Source organism: Streptopelia decaocto (assembly GCF_964273445.1).
Source record: "Streptopelia decaocto genome assembly, chromosome: Z".
NCBI classification, from domain to species: domain Eukaryota; kingdom Metazoa; phylum Chordata; class Aves; order Columbiformes; family Columbidae; genus Streptopelia; species Streptopelia decaocto.
Genome location: NC_138657.1, coordinates 75,748,898 through 75,764,497, shown reverse-complemented (window position 1 = coordinate 75,764,497; position 15,600 = coordinate 75,748,898).

Below are 15,600 nucleotides of genomic sequence, written 5' to 3'. Positions count from 1 at the left end.
GAATATTTTTCCCAAGCCCCACTAGAGGTATTTGAAGAGTCCAATTTTCATTACTTCTGCCTATGTTCACTTCTTATAAACTCCACCAGAAAACTGGAGAGCCCAACAGTGCAGAAAATTGAACCAGGTTCTGAAGAACTGATGCAATCAGGCCACAAGCTTCTATTTAGAGAAGGTTTAGCAATGACCCATAAAAAAAATATCCCTTGTCTTTGAAATACAGTATCAGTAAATTCTCTGTCAATTAAAAGTCAAATGTATAAACATGATATAAAAAAACTTTTTTTGTTTGTTTGTTTTTTTAGAGTGACTGTGGCATACAAAGTGAAAGCAAACTTTTGTAGTTTGAAGAACTTAATTTTGTTTCCTTGCTTATACCCTCCTCCACCACACACACACACACACATATTTAACTGGGTTCCTGAAAGTTCAATACAGCAGATAAATTTCTTCTTGCAAAGCATTGTTTGGTCACATTTTTCAATACTAAAACAGTTGGAAAGCTTATGCACAGAAAGTTAAAGGGAATGTAACTGTGTTGGATGCAATAAAAGCACAATTTAGTTCATACACACTTTTTTACAGGTTGCTATTACTTTGAAAAGCTTCTGGTATTCTTAAGACAATAAAATGGTCACAAAATCCTTTCCTTCCTGAAAACCATCCAGTCTGAAGCTTTCTGTGTGATAGAAGAAGAAATCTTCCACAGCTCTACTTAATCTTCCCCAGAGGACAAATGTAGTGACATATCAAACCTATTAGTGGGCACTTTCAAAACAGATGGGGAGTGCTGGGAGACAGTCAGCCTGACTACACGTTCTTTCCCCAGCCAAGAAAAACTCGTGACACTAAGAAGATCCCACAGCAGTCAGAAACATGAAAGTGGGTCTAATATAATCTGATCTCTGTAACTGGATATTTCTTAAAGATGTATATGTATTTGATTCCTGAGAAATCATCAACACTTCTGGAACTGGAATTTAATATATGGTTACAACAATCTGCAACGGCAACTGTGTTAATAAATTGTTTTAAAGATTGACACGTGAGTAGATTTACTTTCTACTAAACAGCTGAACTGATTTCCATGGGCAAATCTATAATTTAACATACAGGAGAATCATCCCATGTAGTGTATTTCATATTCAATACCTAACATCAAGAAATTATTCCAAATCATAAGCTTCCAAGGAATCTATAGTTAACATCTGTATCCTTTGATTTTGCTAAATAGTCTTTTTTTGGGGGTCAGTTAGACTGATGTGTAGACAAAATAAAACAAAAGGTCAATACATTTCTGCATCTATCTTGATGTTAAACTAGAAGTCTATAGCCAGACCTCTGATTTCTGATGCAGAACTAGAAAGTTCATGGTAGCTTAGGCATACCTTCATTCACTCCAGTGGAGTTACATTCTCGTATGCAAGCAATTAACTTTGTCCACCGACAGCAGGATCAGTTGTATTGTATCAGCATCTATATCTAAAGGATTTGGCGGCTTGATGTTTATGTTGGAAAAAATTAAACAGAAAAAAATGCCTATATGGTTAATCTTTACTTCATTTTATCAAATGAAGCAAATTCTCAATCAGTGATATTAAAAAAATTGAGTAACTTTTTGTTAAAGGTGTTATTTTTCAATGTGAATTGTGAGCATGAAGTATTAAATATTAGTTTGAATTCTGCAGTCTATCACACTTTCAAAAGAGAGGATCCTAGTAAAAACAACTTTTAAAATATGTGAATCTGTTAAGGCATTATGTAATTTTACATTCAAGTACATATAAAATTATGATTGATTTTGATTTATCATTAGTTGTGGTTTTGTTCTTTCTGATTGTTTGAACGTTAGTGGAATCATGAGAATCCCTGAGAAATTCAGCCTTCACAAAAAAAAAGCTTTTTCTGGATAAAAGGTTCAGACTGTGAAGCAAACGTATTCCACAAGCTCAGAAACCACAAACACATACACAGGAAAAGAAGACCATAGTTCTCCATGGCTGCCCATGGCACAGAATGTCCTATTCGTAAAATAAGCTTGAGAATATTTCTCAGAAGGGGCAGCATTTTGAATCTATCACCTCATGCATCTACACATTCACATGAAATCAATGAGATTTAAGTACTTTTTTTCAAAGTTAAACTTTTTATCAGTCTTGGTTGAAACTAGCTGGCAGGTTATCAGACAAGTGGGGAGTCTGAAAAACCAGCAGAACAGAATCACCCATATATCTCTACAATAGCAAAACCATTCTGACCAGTGGCAATTCTCTGACTTAATTTTACAGAATCATTCATGATTTTGCGAAATGCCACACTTTTTCAGTGGTGAAGATAAATATTACCAATAATATGGTAAGCGTTGCTGTGTGTCCACCACATTTTTCTTTCATTTTTTCCCCCAAAATACAATACGTTGTATAACTTGATCATGTTACACTTAGTTTTACCAAACAACAACAACAACAACAACAACAAAAAAACCAAAACCCCAAACACAATGAACAACCCCCCAAACCTATTAAATCTAACAAAGCATGTTAAAGTCACTAAAGAATTTTCCAAACCAATGTATATTGCAAGGATACAAGTTTCTGTATAAATTCTGTATAACGGTTTAACAATTCCATTAAAAGATGTCATTTTTTTACTGCATTATGTTGCATCTCAGGGTTTTATATGACTCTACTCTTATCCTTCTTTTAAATTCTCTAATGCGAGAAAAAAAAAATAAAAATAAAAGCAGCTTACATTTGTATGTCATCTTCCATCTAGATACATCAAAAATCATCATAGAAGCTGCCTACCACCATGAATGTAAACATATCTGCTGTGAAGGGTGTGCAGACTCACCTTCCATGAAAGCGAAACTAATAAAAACTGCACATCTCAACACATAGAGGCATCTTTAGATAAAGATTGTATTAGAACTGCATTTGGTAAGGTGTATCTTCAGGATTCATGGAAACGAAAACAAGTAAAAATGAGTTAGAAAAACACTTTTCAGGAATTATTTCATAGAATCATAATCATAGAATCATATTTGGGTGTGATGTACTCTGCCCTGGGGCAGGATGTGTAGTAGATGACCTGAAGAGATTCTTTGCTGCTTCAGTTTTATGTATTAACCAAAAACAGAAGCAGTAGCTGAGTTTGAAAAATACTGCAGCCAGGACTGATTTACAATGAAAGTATTATTAACTATGAAACCACAGTCCATACAACCGTTCAGCTTTTGAGCACGCATTCCACATGTCTTTTGGTATGGTCTGGACTGGCTTTGATCCTGATACAGAAGCCAGTATGTATAGGCTGTCCCTATATCAGAATTTTACTTGACATCAATAATGCACTGTTGAAACTAATCTTTTTATTATCCCTATGTACCAGGTTTAGTTTAGTGTTGCCACGCAGTACATGAACAAGGTTCCTTTAGAAAATAAGAATGATCCAAAATATGCATAACCAATATGTATTGACCTTAAATTGCTGTAGTTTTATCCACAATATATAATTGGTCCTGCTCTGTTGCGACTGCCCATAATTCATATGGCATTGCTGCATGGTCACCCACACAGTTTTTCCTTTTAGATACACTCCTATAGTACCACACTACTTATAATGCAAATTTGGCTTCTGAAAAATTTCAGTATAGGCTAATGGCATTTTGATGCAAGGAGAACAGAGTTGAAATGCAATACATCCTAAGACAAGATAATAGGCTTATTCTTCTGGACTGGAAATAAGTACAATTCAGTGATCAAGGTCCTCAGAGGAAACAGAATGTGATGACATAAATTGCATTTATTTCTTTGGCCTTGGCAGAAGCTGATCTGCAAGATATTTGTATTTCATCCTTCTAATAAGTGTTTAAGAAAAAAAATTACTTACTCTTAATTATGTAACCTACTAAGCAGAGTTCAAATTAATTGTACTACTTTTAGAATAAGCATATTTAAAGTACAGAAATTTGGAATTAATGCTATATATTTTTCCAAATAATATTTATTAGGCATGCTGCATAGCTTTTAAAGCAACACAAAATAGAGTACTTTTTTCTAAATATGTAGGATCCTCATGAATTACTATATTTTGTGATAACTAATCAGTGATTTACAATTACAACTTATTTTTCCTCTTCTATAAAATTATTATTATTTTTTTTCCTAGCAGCAGTGTTCCAAAAACTGATGAAGCACCTGTCACTGATATTGAAAAAATGAGAGCGAATATCCATTTTGTGACTATATCGTCAATGGTTATCTGCACTTACATCTTGGCCACACATTATTAAACTGTAGTAAATGTCCACCCACTGTAAATTTAAATAGAGCTTCCCTTCCCTTCTCTTCCCTTCCCTTCCCTTCCCTTCCCTTCCCTTCCCTTCCCTTCCCTTCCCTTCCCTTCCCTTCCCTTCCCTTCCCTTCCCTTCCCTTCCCTTCCCTTCCCTTCCCTTCCCTTCCCTTCCCTTCCCTTCCCTTCCCTTCCCTTCCCTTCCCTTCCCTTCCCTTCCCTTCCCTTCCCTTCCCTTCCCTTCCCTTCCCTTCCCTTCCCTTCCCTTCCCTTCCCTTCCCTTCCCTTCCCTTCCCTTCCCTTCCCTTCCCTTCCCTGCACATTTGAAGGTCTGTTATTTGCTCCTGGACTGTACTGTTATCAGATAAACACACTGGGGCAGTCTGTCATTGGACCTGACAATTTCTGCACAGGAGAGGGAGGAAAGGTATTATAGCGTCAGCTCTATCTTCTTGCTACTTTTTTCTTTCTTTACTCAAGCTGTGACATATAGGAGAGTTTCAGCTAATGAAGTTTAGGATACTCTTCATATTTTTATTGCCCTTGTAGTAGCCCAGGATCTCCTTGTATGATGAGGTTTACAAGCACATCCCAAAGCTCTTACAATCTGAGCAAAAATTAAGCTGGTTGGTCAAAGTTTCCCTGTCCTTTTTTTGGACCAGTAGAGATAAGGAGCTTTCTGTTTGTTTGTTTGTTTGTTTGTTTGTTTGTTTGTTTGTTTTATTAAAAGGAGAAAAATCCTTGGTTATATAATTTCTGCTCCAGTGTCCAAACATTCACATGCATTATATAAGGGGTGTCAAACTCATTTTCACTGGGGGCCACATCAACCTCATGGTTCCCTTCAAGGGGCCAAAGGTAATTTTAGGACTGTATAAATGTAGCTACTATATTTATACAGTCCTAAAATTACATTTGGCCTTTTGAGTGCAACTGTGAGGCTGATGTGGACCCTGGTGAAAATGAGTTTGACAATCCTGCATTACATACAACATTGATTGAGAGTGATTCTTCCAGATGAGTTCAAACTATCATTTAAGGGAAAATACAGACCGAGACTGGGGAAATAATGTAAATATATCCAGCAGGAATAGTTACCTGAGCCACAAGAAGTCATAGGGCTCTCCAATACCCAATTTTACTCAGTGTCTTCATTATGAATGCCATTTCTTCCCTTAAGTTTAGTTACTCTTTCTAGGCAATGGCCGGTAGAAGGTCTTTGATGTTTTAGGCATGGATTTCTGTCATAATTTTGGGATCCCCCTCATGACATTCAGTCTCAGTCCAAGATGAACAAAGCATTGATCCACATGAGTTCTGGCCAGTTCTGGCATGTTGTTTTACAAACTGCAGCCAAAGAAATACTGGGATTCTACCCCGAACACTGATGCACAGTTGTCAGATATTTTTTTTTCTAACAAAAGTAAACCAAGAATGCAAACATAAGCCCACACATTGTTGCTGGTTTCTTTGTTTTTTTTTTTTCAATTTTTTTGAAAGTCCTCTCTTAAGGCAGTGCTAGTTTAGTTATACACAGTTAGGCAGCTGACTTTTCTATAGATAGGAAATGCAATAGATGTTCAAATATATATTAGTCACTTTCTATCCCTGAAAAACAATTGTATTTTTACTTCATCTTGGACATCTGAAAAGAAACAACTGAAAAGAAACTTCCCAAAATACCTAAGCATAGACTACTCCTAATATTTTCTAGGATGTTCAGGATTCACTTCACAGTGGACAGAAAAGGAGAAAAAAAGTTGCAATTTTTTTCTATCTGCATTTAAAGTTTGAGCTTTTGAACTCTTACAGCTACAAACAACCACTTATATGAAATATTAGCTACTCCTATTTTTATTTAGCTTTGTGACAATAGATATGGGCTTTCTCTAGCTTCTGTCTATGGGCAGTGAAAGAAGAACAAACAAAAATCCTTCCAAAAAAGTGTTCATCTCATCCTAAGTTGACTACCTAAAATAACATATGAATCATCTTTTAGAAGTGGTTTCTCCTCTTTTGAGGAAAGGCAGCTTACAGAGACTTTAGAAAACAAAATATTGCAGGTCTAAATTTACAGAAGAGCAATCCTACAATTTAGAAGTGGATTTCAATAACTTAAGAAGAATGTTATTATTCAGAATATTATTCTTTATACAGTATAAAATTATTAAAGTTGGGAATTAGTGCTAAAATGAGAAGCTTCTCTAGCTTCTACTTACCAAAATTTAGTATTTGGAAGGAAAGTGTAGAGAACACAGAAAAACCCATAGGTCTTAACAGATGAAGTATTTGTGCCTAACACGACGACTCCTGCTAGTAGGCTATAGTTATTGTATTAAAAGAAGAGTTCCATGTCAGGATTCTGGGCCAGAATAAGTGATAAGTAATCTGGATACACAAAGTGAAAAAAATGAATCCTGTCCCAGGGAACTAAAAAAGTATCAACAGACATCCATTTAGACATTGAATGGAAACCTGAAGTCGACTTTGATTGACACAGAAGAAGAACTGTATGCATATGATAGATGCATAGCACCATTGTAAGGATCAGATAGATGTATCAGATAGATACAGCTATCAGGAAGGACCAAGAGGTTCACACAGAAAACTAATTAAAGGAGACATGCACACAGATAGTTAAAATGACAAAACGAATGTGACAGACAAGTAACTAGAAGGAATTTGAGTACAACCCTTCATATCACCAAATTATCTTTATCAGTGGTGTCTCATCTTTAAAGAAAGCACAGCTATTCCCCTTTTGTTCTATATAGTTCATCTAGATAATCTGTTTATAGAAACTTTGCATCATACGCTCGTGCTCAGCTTTGCTAAAACTACATTGCCTTCACAATTACTCCAAGAATGAATTTAGTTCAGTTTTGCGGTGTTCATAATCAGAAGTTTCTGGTTTGCATGAGCATGACACTAGATAAGCCAATGTGATGATGATGGGAAAGGACAAAAAATGCAGAACACTGTGAATCCCCTATTAGAAGTTGTTCAATTAAGTATTCATTTCACAGTAATATTTTTTCTTTAAATAAATCTGAGGTATATTTTTACCTCTAAGCTCAATAGTTTTCTGCATTAGCTTGATATGCATATCAAAATTTGCACTATTTCTTAAATTGGTAGATAGGGTAGGTTTGCCATTAACATTTATGCATTTAAGTTTCATAGTCCTGTGCTTAGAATACATTTCTCCTTCAAAGATTTGCATGGCTTTCAGCTTGTAATATATTGCTGGGTATATTAGGTACACTGAGTCCTTCTGATTCACAGCTTTCTAATCGGCTATTTAGAGTTTACACCAAGCAGAAAATCAATGTATTCAATATGTAGTAGCTCTCTCGTTAACTCTAGTCATTTGCTTAAAGAGTAATGTCGAGTTGATAATTGAAATATGGTCTAAACGATGCATTTTAATTTAAAATATAAAATCCTTGAAATATTATTAATTTAATATTTTCTCTCTACCCTCTAAAGGGCATATTTATTTCAGTTCCTGATTTGAGATCCTAATTCCATGGCTGCCTAGGATTTCAGAATAATAGCACTTTTATTTTATACAACATCTTACAGAAATCTTGAAACACTTTATAAGCATTCTGTTGAAAACACGCCACTTCTGGGGTATGAGATAAACATTTAGCAGCATGCAGGAGCATCTTACAGTATTTCAGCATAGGATATAAAGACTACTTGACCCAATTGAAGAGTAGAAGCGGCATTTATGAAAGGCTGATTGCACAGAAATTTGGCTAAAACTCCAATGGTTTGCATAGGTATTTTATTTGTCTTGTTTGTTGGTTTGTTTTAATGTAATATGGCTCTTAAAAAAAAAACAAAGAGATTTAAAAAAAAATATTCTGAAAGTAAGCAACACATTAGAACATCTAATCTGTTCAGATTGCTTAAATTTGTCTTGTGTTATTATTAAAATATTTTCTATTATTATATGGACTTCTTGAGTAAGGTATACAGTCAAACTGTAGTATTAAGCTCTGATGTGATATCAACTGGCACAGTTTCTTTAAAGTTAAATGAACAATACTGTTGTGTGGCAAATCAGCAGTGGAACCTATTTTGTTCTGACTTATTGCCTGAAGTTATGCTTATAAACACTTCATTTCACATGCTGAAAACAGGGATTTAGGAGCCCAATTAAAAGCTAAAGTCTAGCTAGAGGCAGTCAGATTTGAAAATCATATTTATACTTCTGCAGAAAATAAAAGTAAGCAAATACATAGAAATGAAAATAGGTATAGGTAGAGATACACATTCCATTGTAATTTTGTTTTTGTTATCTAGCAACAATTCAGTCTTATCTCTGAGGGTACATGTGAAATTGCAGCTTGATTGTACAGTGTTTGCTACCTTAACTGGTATAGTCACATCACTGCCAGTTCCACTGTAATTTACTGTTACACAGACACTTCAGAGGACTTGGAGTATAACTGCTCATATTAAATAAACAAACAAACAAAAACAAACAACAACAAAACAAACAAACAAAAAAACCACCCAACCAACCAAGCAGAACTCCCCCAAGTCTCCTCTTTTAATTTATTATATTTATTTTCTTGTTTGAAGACCTTCTTTTTGGGAAAACTAATATTTTCAAGTTGATCAAGTTTCAAAAGGTTGACTGCACATTTTTAAATGCATTTTATGTTTGTTTCACAAATTTGGATTTCCTTTCTGAAAATAAATTGTTATAAGTATTCTTATAAATGAACATAATCTGATAAAAAATAGATTTTTTTTTTTCTCAGTAACTATTTTCCTCTCTCCTCCCAGTGTACTTCTAACTGCAACAGAAATGTGTTACTATTTCCCAGTTAGATACTACCTTAAACCTCCACTTAGATATTACCTGTGCCTGAGGATGAGTTCAAATCAATATTTTACATTCTATAAATACACACTATTTTTAGATTTATTTGGTCAGTTTACTGTTCTGTTATTTTCCTTCTCTTTACCTTATTTTTCTCCATGAAATGACAGACATTTTACAGTGATACTGCCAGCGAACATCCCCAACTACTGCCTCCTCTTCTGTTCACACTGTCTCCGAGACCCACTGCCTTTTACCCTTTCTTCCTGCAAAGAGTATCCTGAACTCCAGAAACTGAGCTTTCCCCCTTGCCGCTGAGGTCCTGACACTCCATCTGCATAGCTCTTATCTGTCCTGCACAGAAGGAGGGAGGGAGAGATGTGAGGGACTATTTGTTGCAGTTCAAAGTCAGTTTTCTTTTATGTTTTGTTTCTCTTTTCTCTCTCGCCCTTGTTTTTTTGTTTTGTTTTGTTTTGTGGTTTTTTTTGTTTGTTTTGTGGGTGTTTTTTGCCTTTTTTTTTTTTTTTTTTTTTTTAATATTCTCCTCCCCCTCACCCCAGGATAAATAGAGGTAGAAAGGACAAGTGGTTTTGATTAGCATTTAAAATGTTGTCAATTTTTAATGAAAGTGTAACCTCCAACCATCAACTTTGCACAAACTGGAGACAAGGTTGCAAAATGAATGCTAATGTCTTTGGCAGGCTTTGGCTGGATTGCCCTTCTGTGAACTCCCCTTGTTGTTAATTTGTTATGTCAGCCCATATTAGTGGTTTTCCGAAGCCTGAGCTGTTGAGAGTATCAGCCTTAAGGAGCCAGAGTACATAAGAGTTTGCTGTTACTGATATTATTATTTAGTTGCACACAATGCTTTGAGGTCTGGGTCCTTCAGCTCTGTACATTCGGCAGACCTAAATCCTGCCAGATGGTGTTTCCCCAAAGGGGCTTATCATTTAAGTGTAAAATGAGAGACAAGAAGTGAGGATGGCAAAGGGAGGAGGTGGAGAAGTAGCAGGTGAGATAATTCTACGTGACATGAGTTAGTTACATAAAGAAGAGACTACTCTTTCTACAAGCATGTGCAACTGGCTGCATAAGTGGGTTAGATGTATTTCTAACAAGCCATTGCTGTGTAGAGTAAAGGAAGAATTTGAAAGAAGTGCTGACATGGCTTTGTAGGTATTCATGAAGACGTTCCCTATGCACAGAGGGAGGAAATTGTAAATATAATGTGGGAAAATTCGAGCAGTGGAGCAACAAAGGTTGACAGTGCTGGCACTGCACTGAATATTCCATTATACTTGGAATATTCATTTTGTTATTGAGCTCCATGTGAAAAATCACAGGGTAAATTGCCTTTTTCTGACTGAATCACCTTTATACTTGCCAGGAGTCTTTCTAATATGTGAAATAGTCATGCAGCTTCGCAGAAACTTGTATTTAAAATGGATCAAGCACAAATATTTTGCAATGTACCACAAAAGACATCTTTCCTTTGCCCATGGAATTGTATCAGTTGGCTATGCAAGTTATTTAATAGTAAGTGGGGGGAGTAAGATCCAATTAGTGTATTGTTCTATAAAAAAAGCTACAAATGGGACTTCAACTTTCTTGAAGCTTATTCTGAATATTAAAATCAACAACTTAAATTCTACTTGACTGTGCAATTCATCACAGGGATATCATGATCACCTCTGATATGTTTGTCTGTGTGTTTGTATACATACACATTAATACACAGTACATTGTTTATGTAAATGAGTTGCCCCAGAATGATTGAAATGCAGGCAATGTTGGCATGCAATGCAGTGACTGTGTAATGGTGGAGATTGCTGTTGTTAGGAGAAGGAGTGGAGAATAATCCTGTATCTAACTGAAGATAAAAGGCCCAATCTTGTGATCACAGAGGCCCATGAAGCCACTATCTAGACCTCCGTTCCTTTTTCCTTGCCAAAAATGTTGTCCCTGCATGAGCCGAAATCTCAGATCACTGTAATACAGATCAGATATCAAATGAAGCTAAAAAAATGGACCCAGCTGAATACATAGGCTGCAATATCCTCTATGCAGTGTCTAAAGGACAGAGCTACACATGCTACCCAATGCACAGCTTGTTCATATATGCACATACACCCTATTTATGGATGCCTGTGTACTTGTCTGGATGAAGGATGCATACACGACAGACTTTCACACGAAAGAGGGAGAAAGAAAAAAAAAAAAAAAAGAAGGAAAAATTAAAAATAAAGGTCATGAAATTTGATCATCTCCATATTTAATGTTACTCTAAGCACTCTGCAAATAACAAGGTACTTTAATACCCTGCTTGCACTTTAGTCTCATTTAATATAAAACCTATGAAAGATTATTCCTGAAGTCATTATCTTTAACTGTTGAGATCATAGATCATGCCTAAGTGACTGAATTGCTATAAGAACTCTCAATGGGATACTGCTGAAGATCTGATATATGTCTTTCAGTCTCCATTGGAGTCAAATGACATGTAGAAGAAGAGCAATGATAACTTTGAAGAATGAAATGTGTTCATCAGCCTATGGTAAGCCTGCGATAACTGAACAGTAACTTGTAAAACACTGCCCATTTCTGAATGGTATTGACGAAATACAATGGGTGACTTGTTCTACCTATTAATCCTGTTTGCTTTGTAGATTAACTTTAGGGTGGGAATTAAATGCTTCCTTATGCTTTGTGTTGGGAGCAGAGATCAGATTGACTATAAAGGGTTAATCAGGGTTTTCTTGGTCCTGTTCACACAGAAATGCCTTGAGATAGCTGAAACTTAGGAAAAGGAATCCAGGCAAATTCACCTAAAGGGGCTGATATCTGAAGAGTAGAAAATTTACAAGCAATAGCACAGAGAATTCATATTTCAGTGGCAGGACTTAGAAACTAAGTAAGCTTGTGCTTCATATATATATCCATGGCATAATGGATATAATGCTGGTCACCTGTGACGATGTTTGGATGTTTGGTTTCATTTCCAGGAATGCCTTGTGGACAACCTATGTACTTTGCTGTGTTAAAGGAAAGGAAACATCCACAGTTGCTTTTCTGGAACAGATAAAACTCAGCGAAGACCCCACCATGGCCCCTCAGAGGGTGCCTGTCAAGGACAGTTTCCTTGAGGCTCTTTGAAATAATTGAAATGAAACAAAATGATGTTGAGTAAAGCTTGTTAGGGAAATAATTTTTTTTTTTTTTTGACCCTCGACTACATCTGTAATAACTACAAAAGGTACTGAAGTCCCCAAGTTTTGAATTCTGTGTTTGACTCTCCTGAGAGCTACCAGATAACTTAAAATGTGTCATGACACTCTGCTTATCAGTTTGATTATCCTCAAAATACTTATAATGACACTTAGCTTCTTCAAGGAGTCTTGTGAATTGAAGCCTGGAAAAAGCTTGGAGATACCAGAATGTAATATGCTTTCTCAATCCAGCATATCATCATCCAATTTCAGTTATTTTGTGTCTTTTATCCTCCTCTGCCAGCATTTTTCTGACTTCTGTAGGTTTTTTTTTTTTTTTTAAAAAAAAAGCAAACATATGAGGGTCATTTATATCTCCGCTCCTGACTCTTGATTAGAAATTGTCAGATTACTTGATGAACATAATAACCTCTGAAGATATAGACATTTTTTCTTGACATGAATTATGCATAAAATAATCCTCACTGTTGTAAACTTTTGTATCTAACTACCTGATGTATGCATCAGATGAGCAAACTTTGATTCTTTGGAAGAGAAAACAATGGCTGCTGATGTCTCATTCTCTTTGTTATTTTGCTGCCTGTTGTTAAGACATATGAATAGTCAGTCATTTTTTACTCCCTGTATGATGATATGGCTGTAGGTGTCAGTTGAAGAAGTTGTGGTTTTGCTTTTTTGTATTTGTTGTGTTTTGGTTTGGTTCGGGGTTTGGGAGGATTTTGTTTGGTTGTTTAGTTTAGTTTAGTTTAGTTTAGTTTAGTTTAGTTTAGTTTAGTTTAGTTTAGTTTAGTTTTGGTTTGCTTGTTTGTTTGTTTTGTTTATTTTTGTTTTGTTTTGGTTTGGGTTTTTTTTTCTTGTTTTTTTTGGTTTGTTTTGTTTGTGGGTTTGTTTGTGTTTGTTTTTCCTAAAAGAGAAATTAAAAAGAAACAGAATGCTATCTAACTGTGGTTGGATTCCACCTGATGGCCTTGGTAGTGACAATTACTGGAGAGTCAGAAATAATTTCTGCAAGAATTTCTGAAGTAGTGTCTCTAGATATGTTATGAAGGAAGTAAGGTTTGATGATCAGAACCTTTCTATCTATAACCAGAAGCCCATGAATCATGAAAATATAGGAAATCAGAGACAAACAAAGAAACAAAAAACTTTCCTCAACTATTTTGTTTTCAAAAACTCTCTTTGGCAGAAGCAGTTAGAAAGAGTATTTAACAAAGAAGCATAAATCTGCCTGAATTTAGACATTAGCAGGCTATGAATTAAGTATTGAAACATTGAATCGGAATTGAATTCTTTTGACTCACTTGTTGATGATTTCAGTTTAGTTTCAAAAAAGTCTTGAAATAGACTGTTTAATCCATTTCTCAGCTGCATTAATAAAGCACTTTTTATCTCTCTCTATCCAAACAGAATGTAGAATACTTAGGACTACACAGAGAACAATCTAAAAGCATTAATAACACGGGTAAATAGAACTCACTGTTTCAGTTAGTCTTTGTTTGCTAGAGATTGTGGTGGATAGATGAGATCTTGAGACATAAAGACCAAATTCTGTACTCAGCTCCTCTGGAATTACAAATTTGCTAGTTGAGACACAGGATTAAGAACAGAGAATCCTGGGGCATATTCCCCACTTGATTGTTCTCTTGCTGTGCATAGTCCAACAAACCACTTAATCTGTTTATACCTCATTTCAACCATCTGCAATTATTATTATTAAGCAGATATTAAAAATGCCCAGAGTTGCTGATCCTGATGAAAGTCCTGTTGTTTTAGGTAGTTTACAAAGATTTGGTAAGGGACACTTCTTGAGGAGTTTACTGGTTAAGAAGCTAAAGCAATGCCCAGGGGAAGGATGCTGTAATGCTTTTAAGCTGTTCCAAGATCTCTAAATATACTGGGTTCTCTGTAGATACAAGGCATTAATATGCACACTGGAAGGTATGTGCATAGCCATAGATCCAGCATATCATATTGTTCATAAAACACACACTCATACATACACACACACTTCATCGTCCCTATGTTTCCTGAACATATTTCTCCAATTGCATATAAATTTTATCCTTGTTCTGTAATGATATGACAGTAAATGAATTACCATAAATAAACCAGACACAAGGATTGGTGCATAAAGTTGTCCTAGCTTCATACAAGATCTGACCTTGGAAAAAAGAATACTTTACATCCGTGATGATTCTATCTGCTGTTGATGAATCACAACTCCTGCTTACGTTTAATCACTGCTGACAGTAACAGCTGACAGCTAGTTACGAAGAAAAAAGTCCTCAGCAACTAAATTCTTTTCTACAGAAGAAAATAAAACTCTTTATATGTGACTGGTTTTGCATACAGACAGAGTGACTGGAAGGATGTTCTGCTGATTTTTATATACTAAATAAATGCTTTGCCTGTTTTTTTCCCTTTAAATGTAGCTGCATTTTTTACTGATTTTCATTCTCATTATGATCTTAATACTGCCTTTGGACATTTTTTAGTTAGCCATGTCATCATTTTTGCCCAAGCCAACAATTTTGATTTATTTGTAAAATTTAATGAAAGAATGCTATTTTTTAAATTATTATTTATTTTTTTATTTGGAGAAAATGGGGAATTTGTAGTGATACTTTTATCTTTGTGTCCAATTCTCTGTGTTGTTGATGAGCAGTCAGATTTTGGAGTTGATGAGAGGAAGCTGTTAATATCAAAGGCTATTTTGTGTTTGACTTTTTTAATCATGATGTCCTTGTGCATTACTTGACTCCCATTATTGGCCCATGGAAATCAGTCGAACAAGAGGACTTCAGACTTTATTTTGCAGGAGCAACAACTGTATTATGAGAATGCATCTCAGTTGCAGAATTAGATTTCTTGTGCTCAGGGCACAAGATGAGCTTAATAATTAACTTTCTGGCCTCAGCATTTACAGTGCGGAAAAATCATGCAGAATTTTTCGTCACAAAAAGGGTTTAAGAATAAAGCAAAGGAGAGACTGTGTGTCCCTCAGTTAATTTCTGTTTAGTAGTGAAACAACAGAACTTGATCTGTCTTGCAGAATATGGGGCTGAACAATGAAGTCAATATGTGTTTGAACTGCTTAGCGCTGCTCAGAATCAGAGAATGGCTGTTTACTTGAAATTTATTCCAATTTGAAAAATAGGATACAATTCCAAAAAATCACATTTTGGTGAAGAAAAGTAACACAGACAACAAACTGTTCTGTCTGTTCCTTAAGTTTTCTGG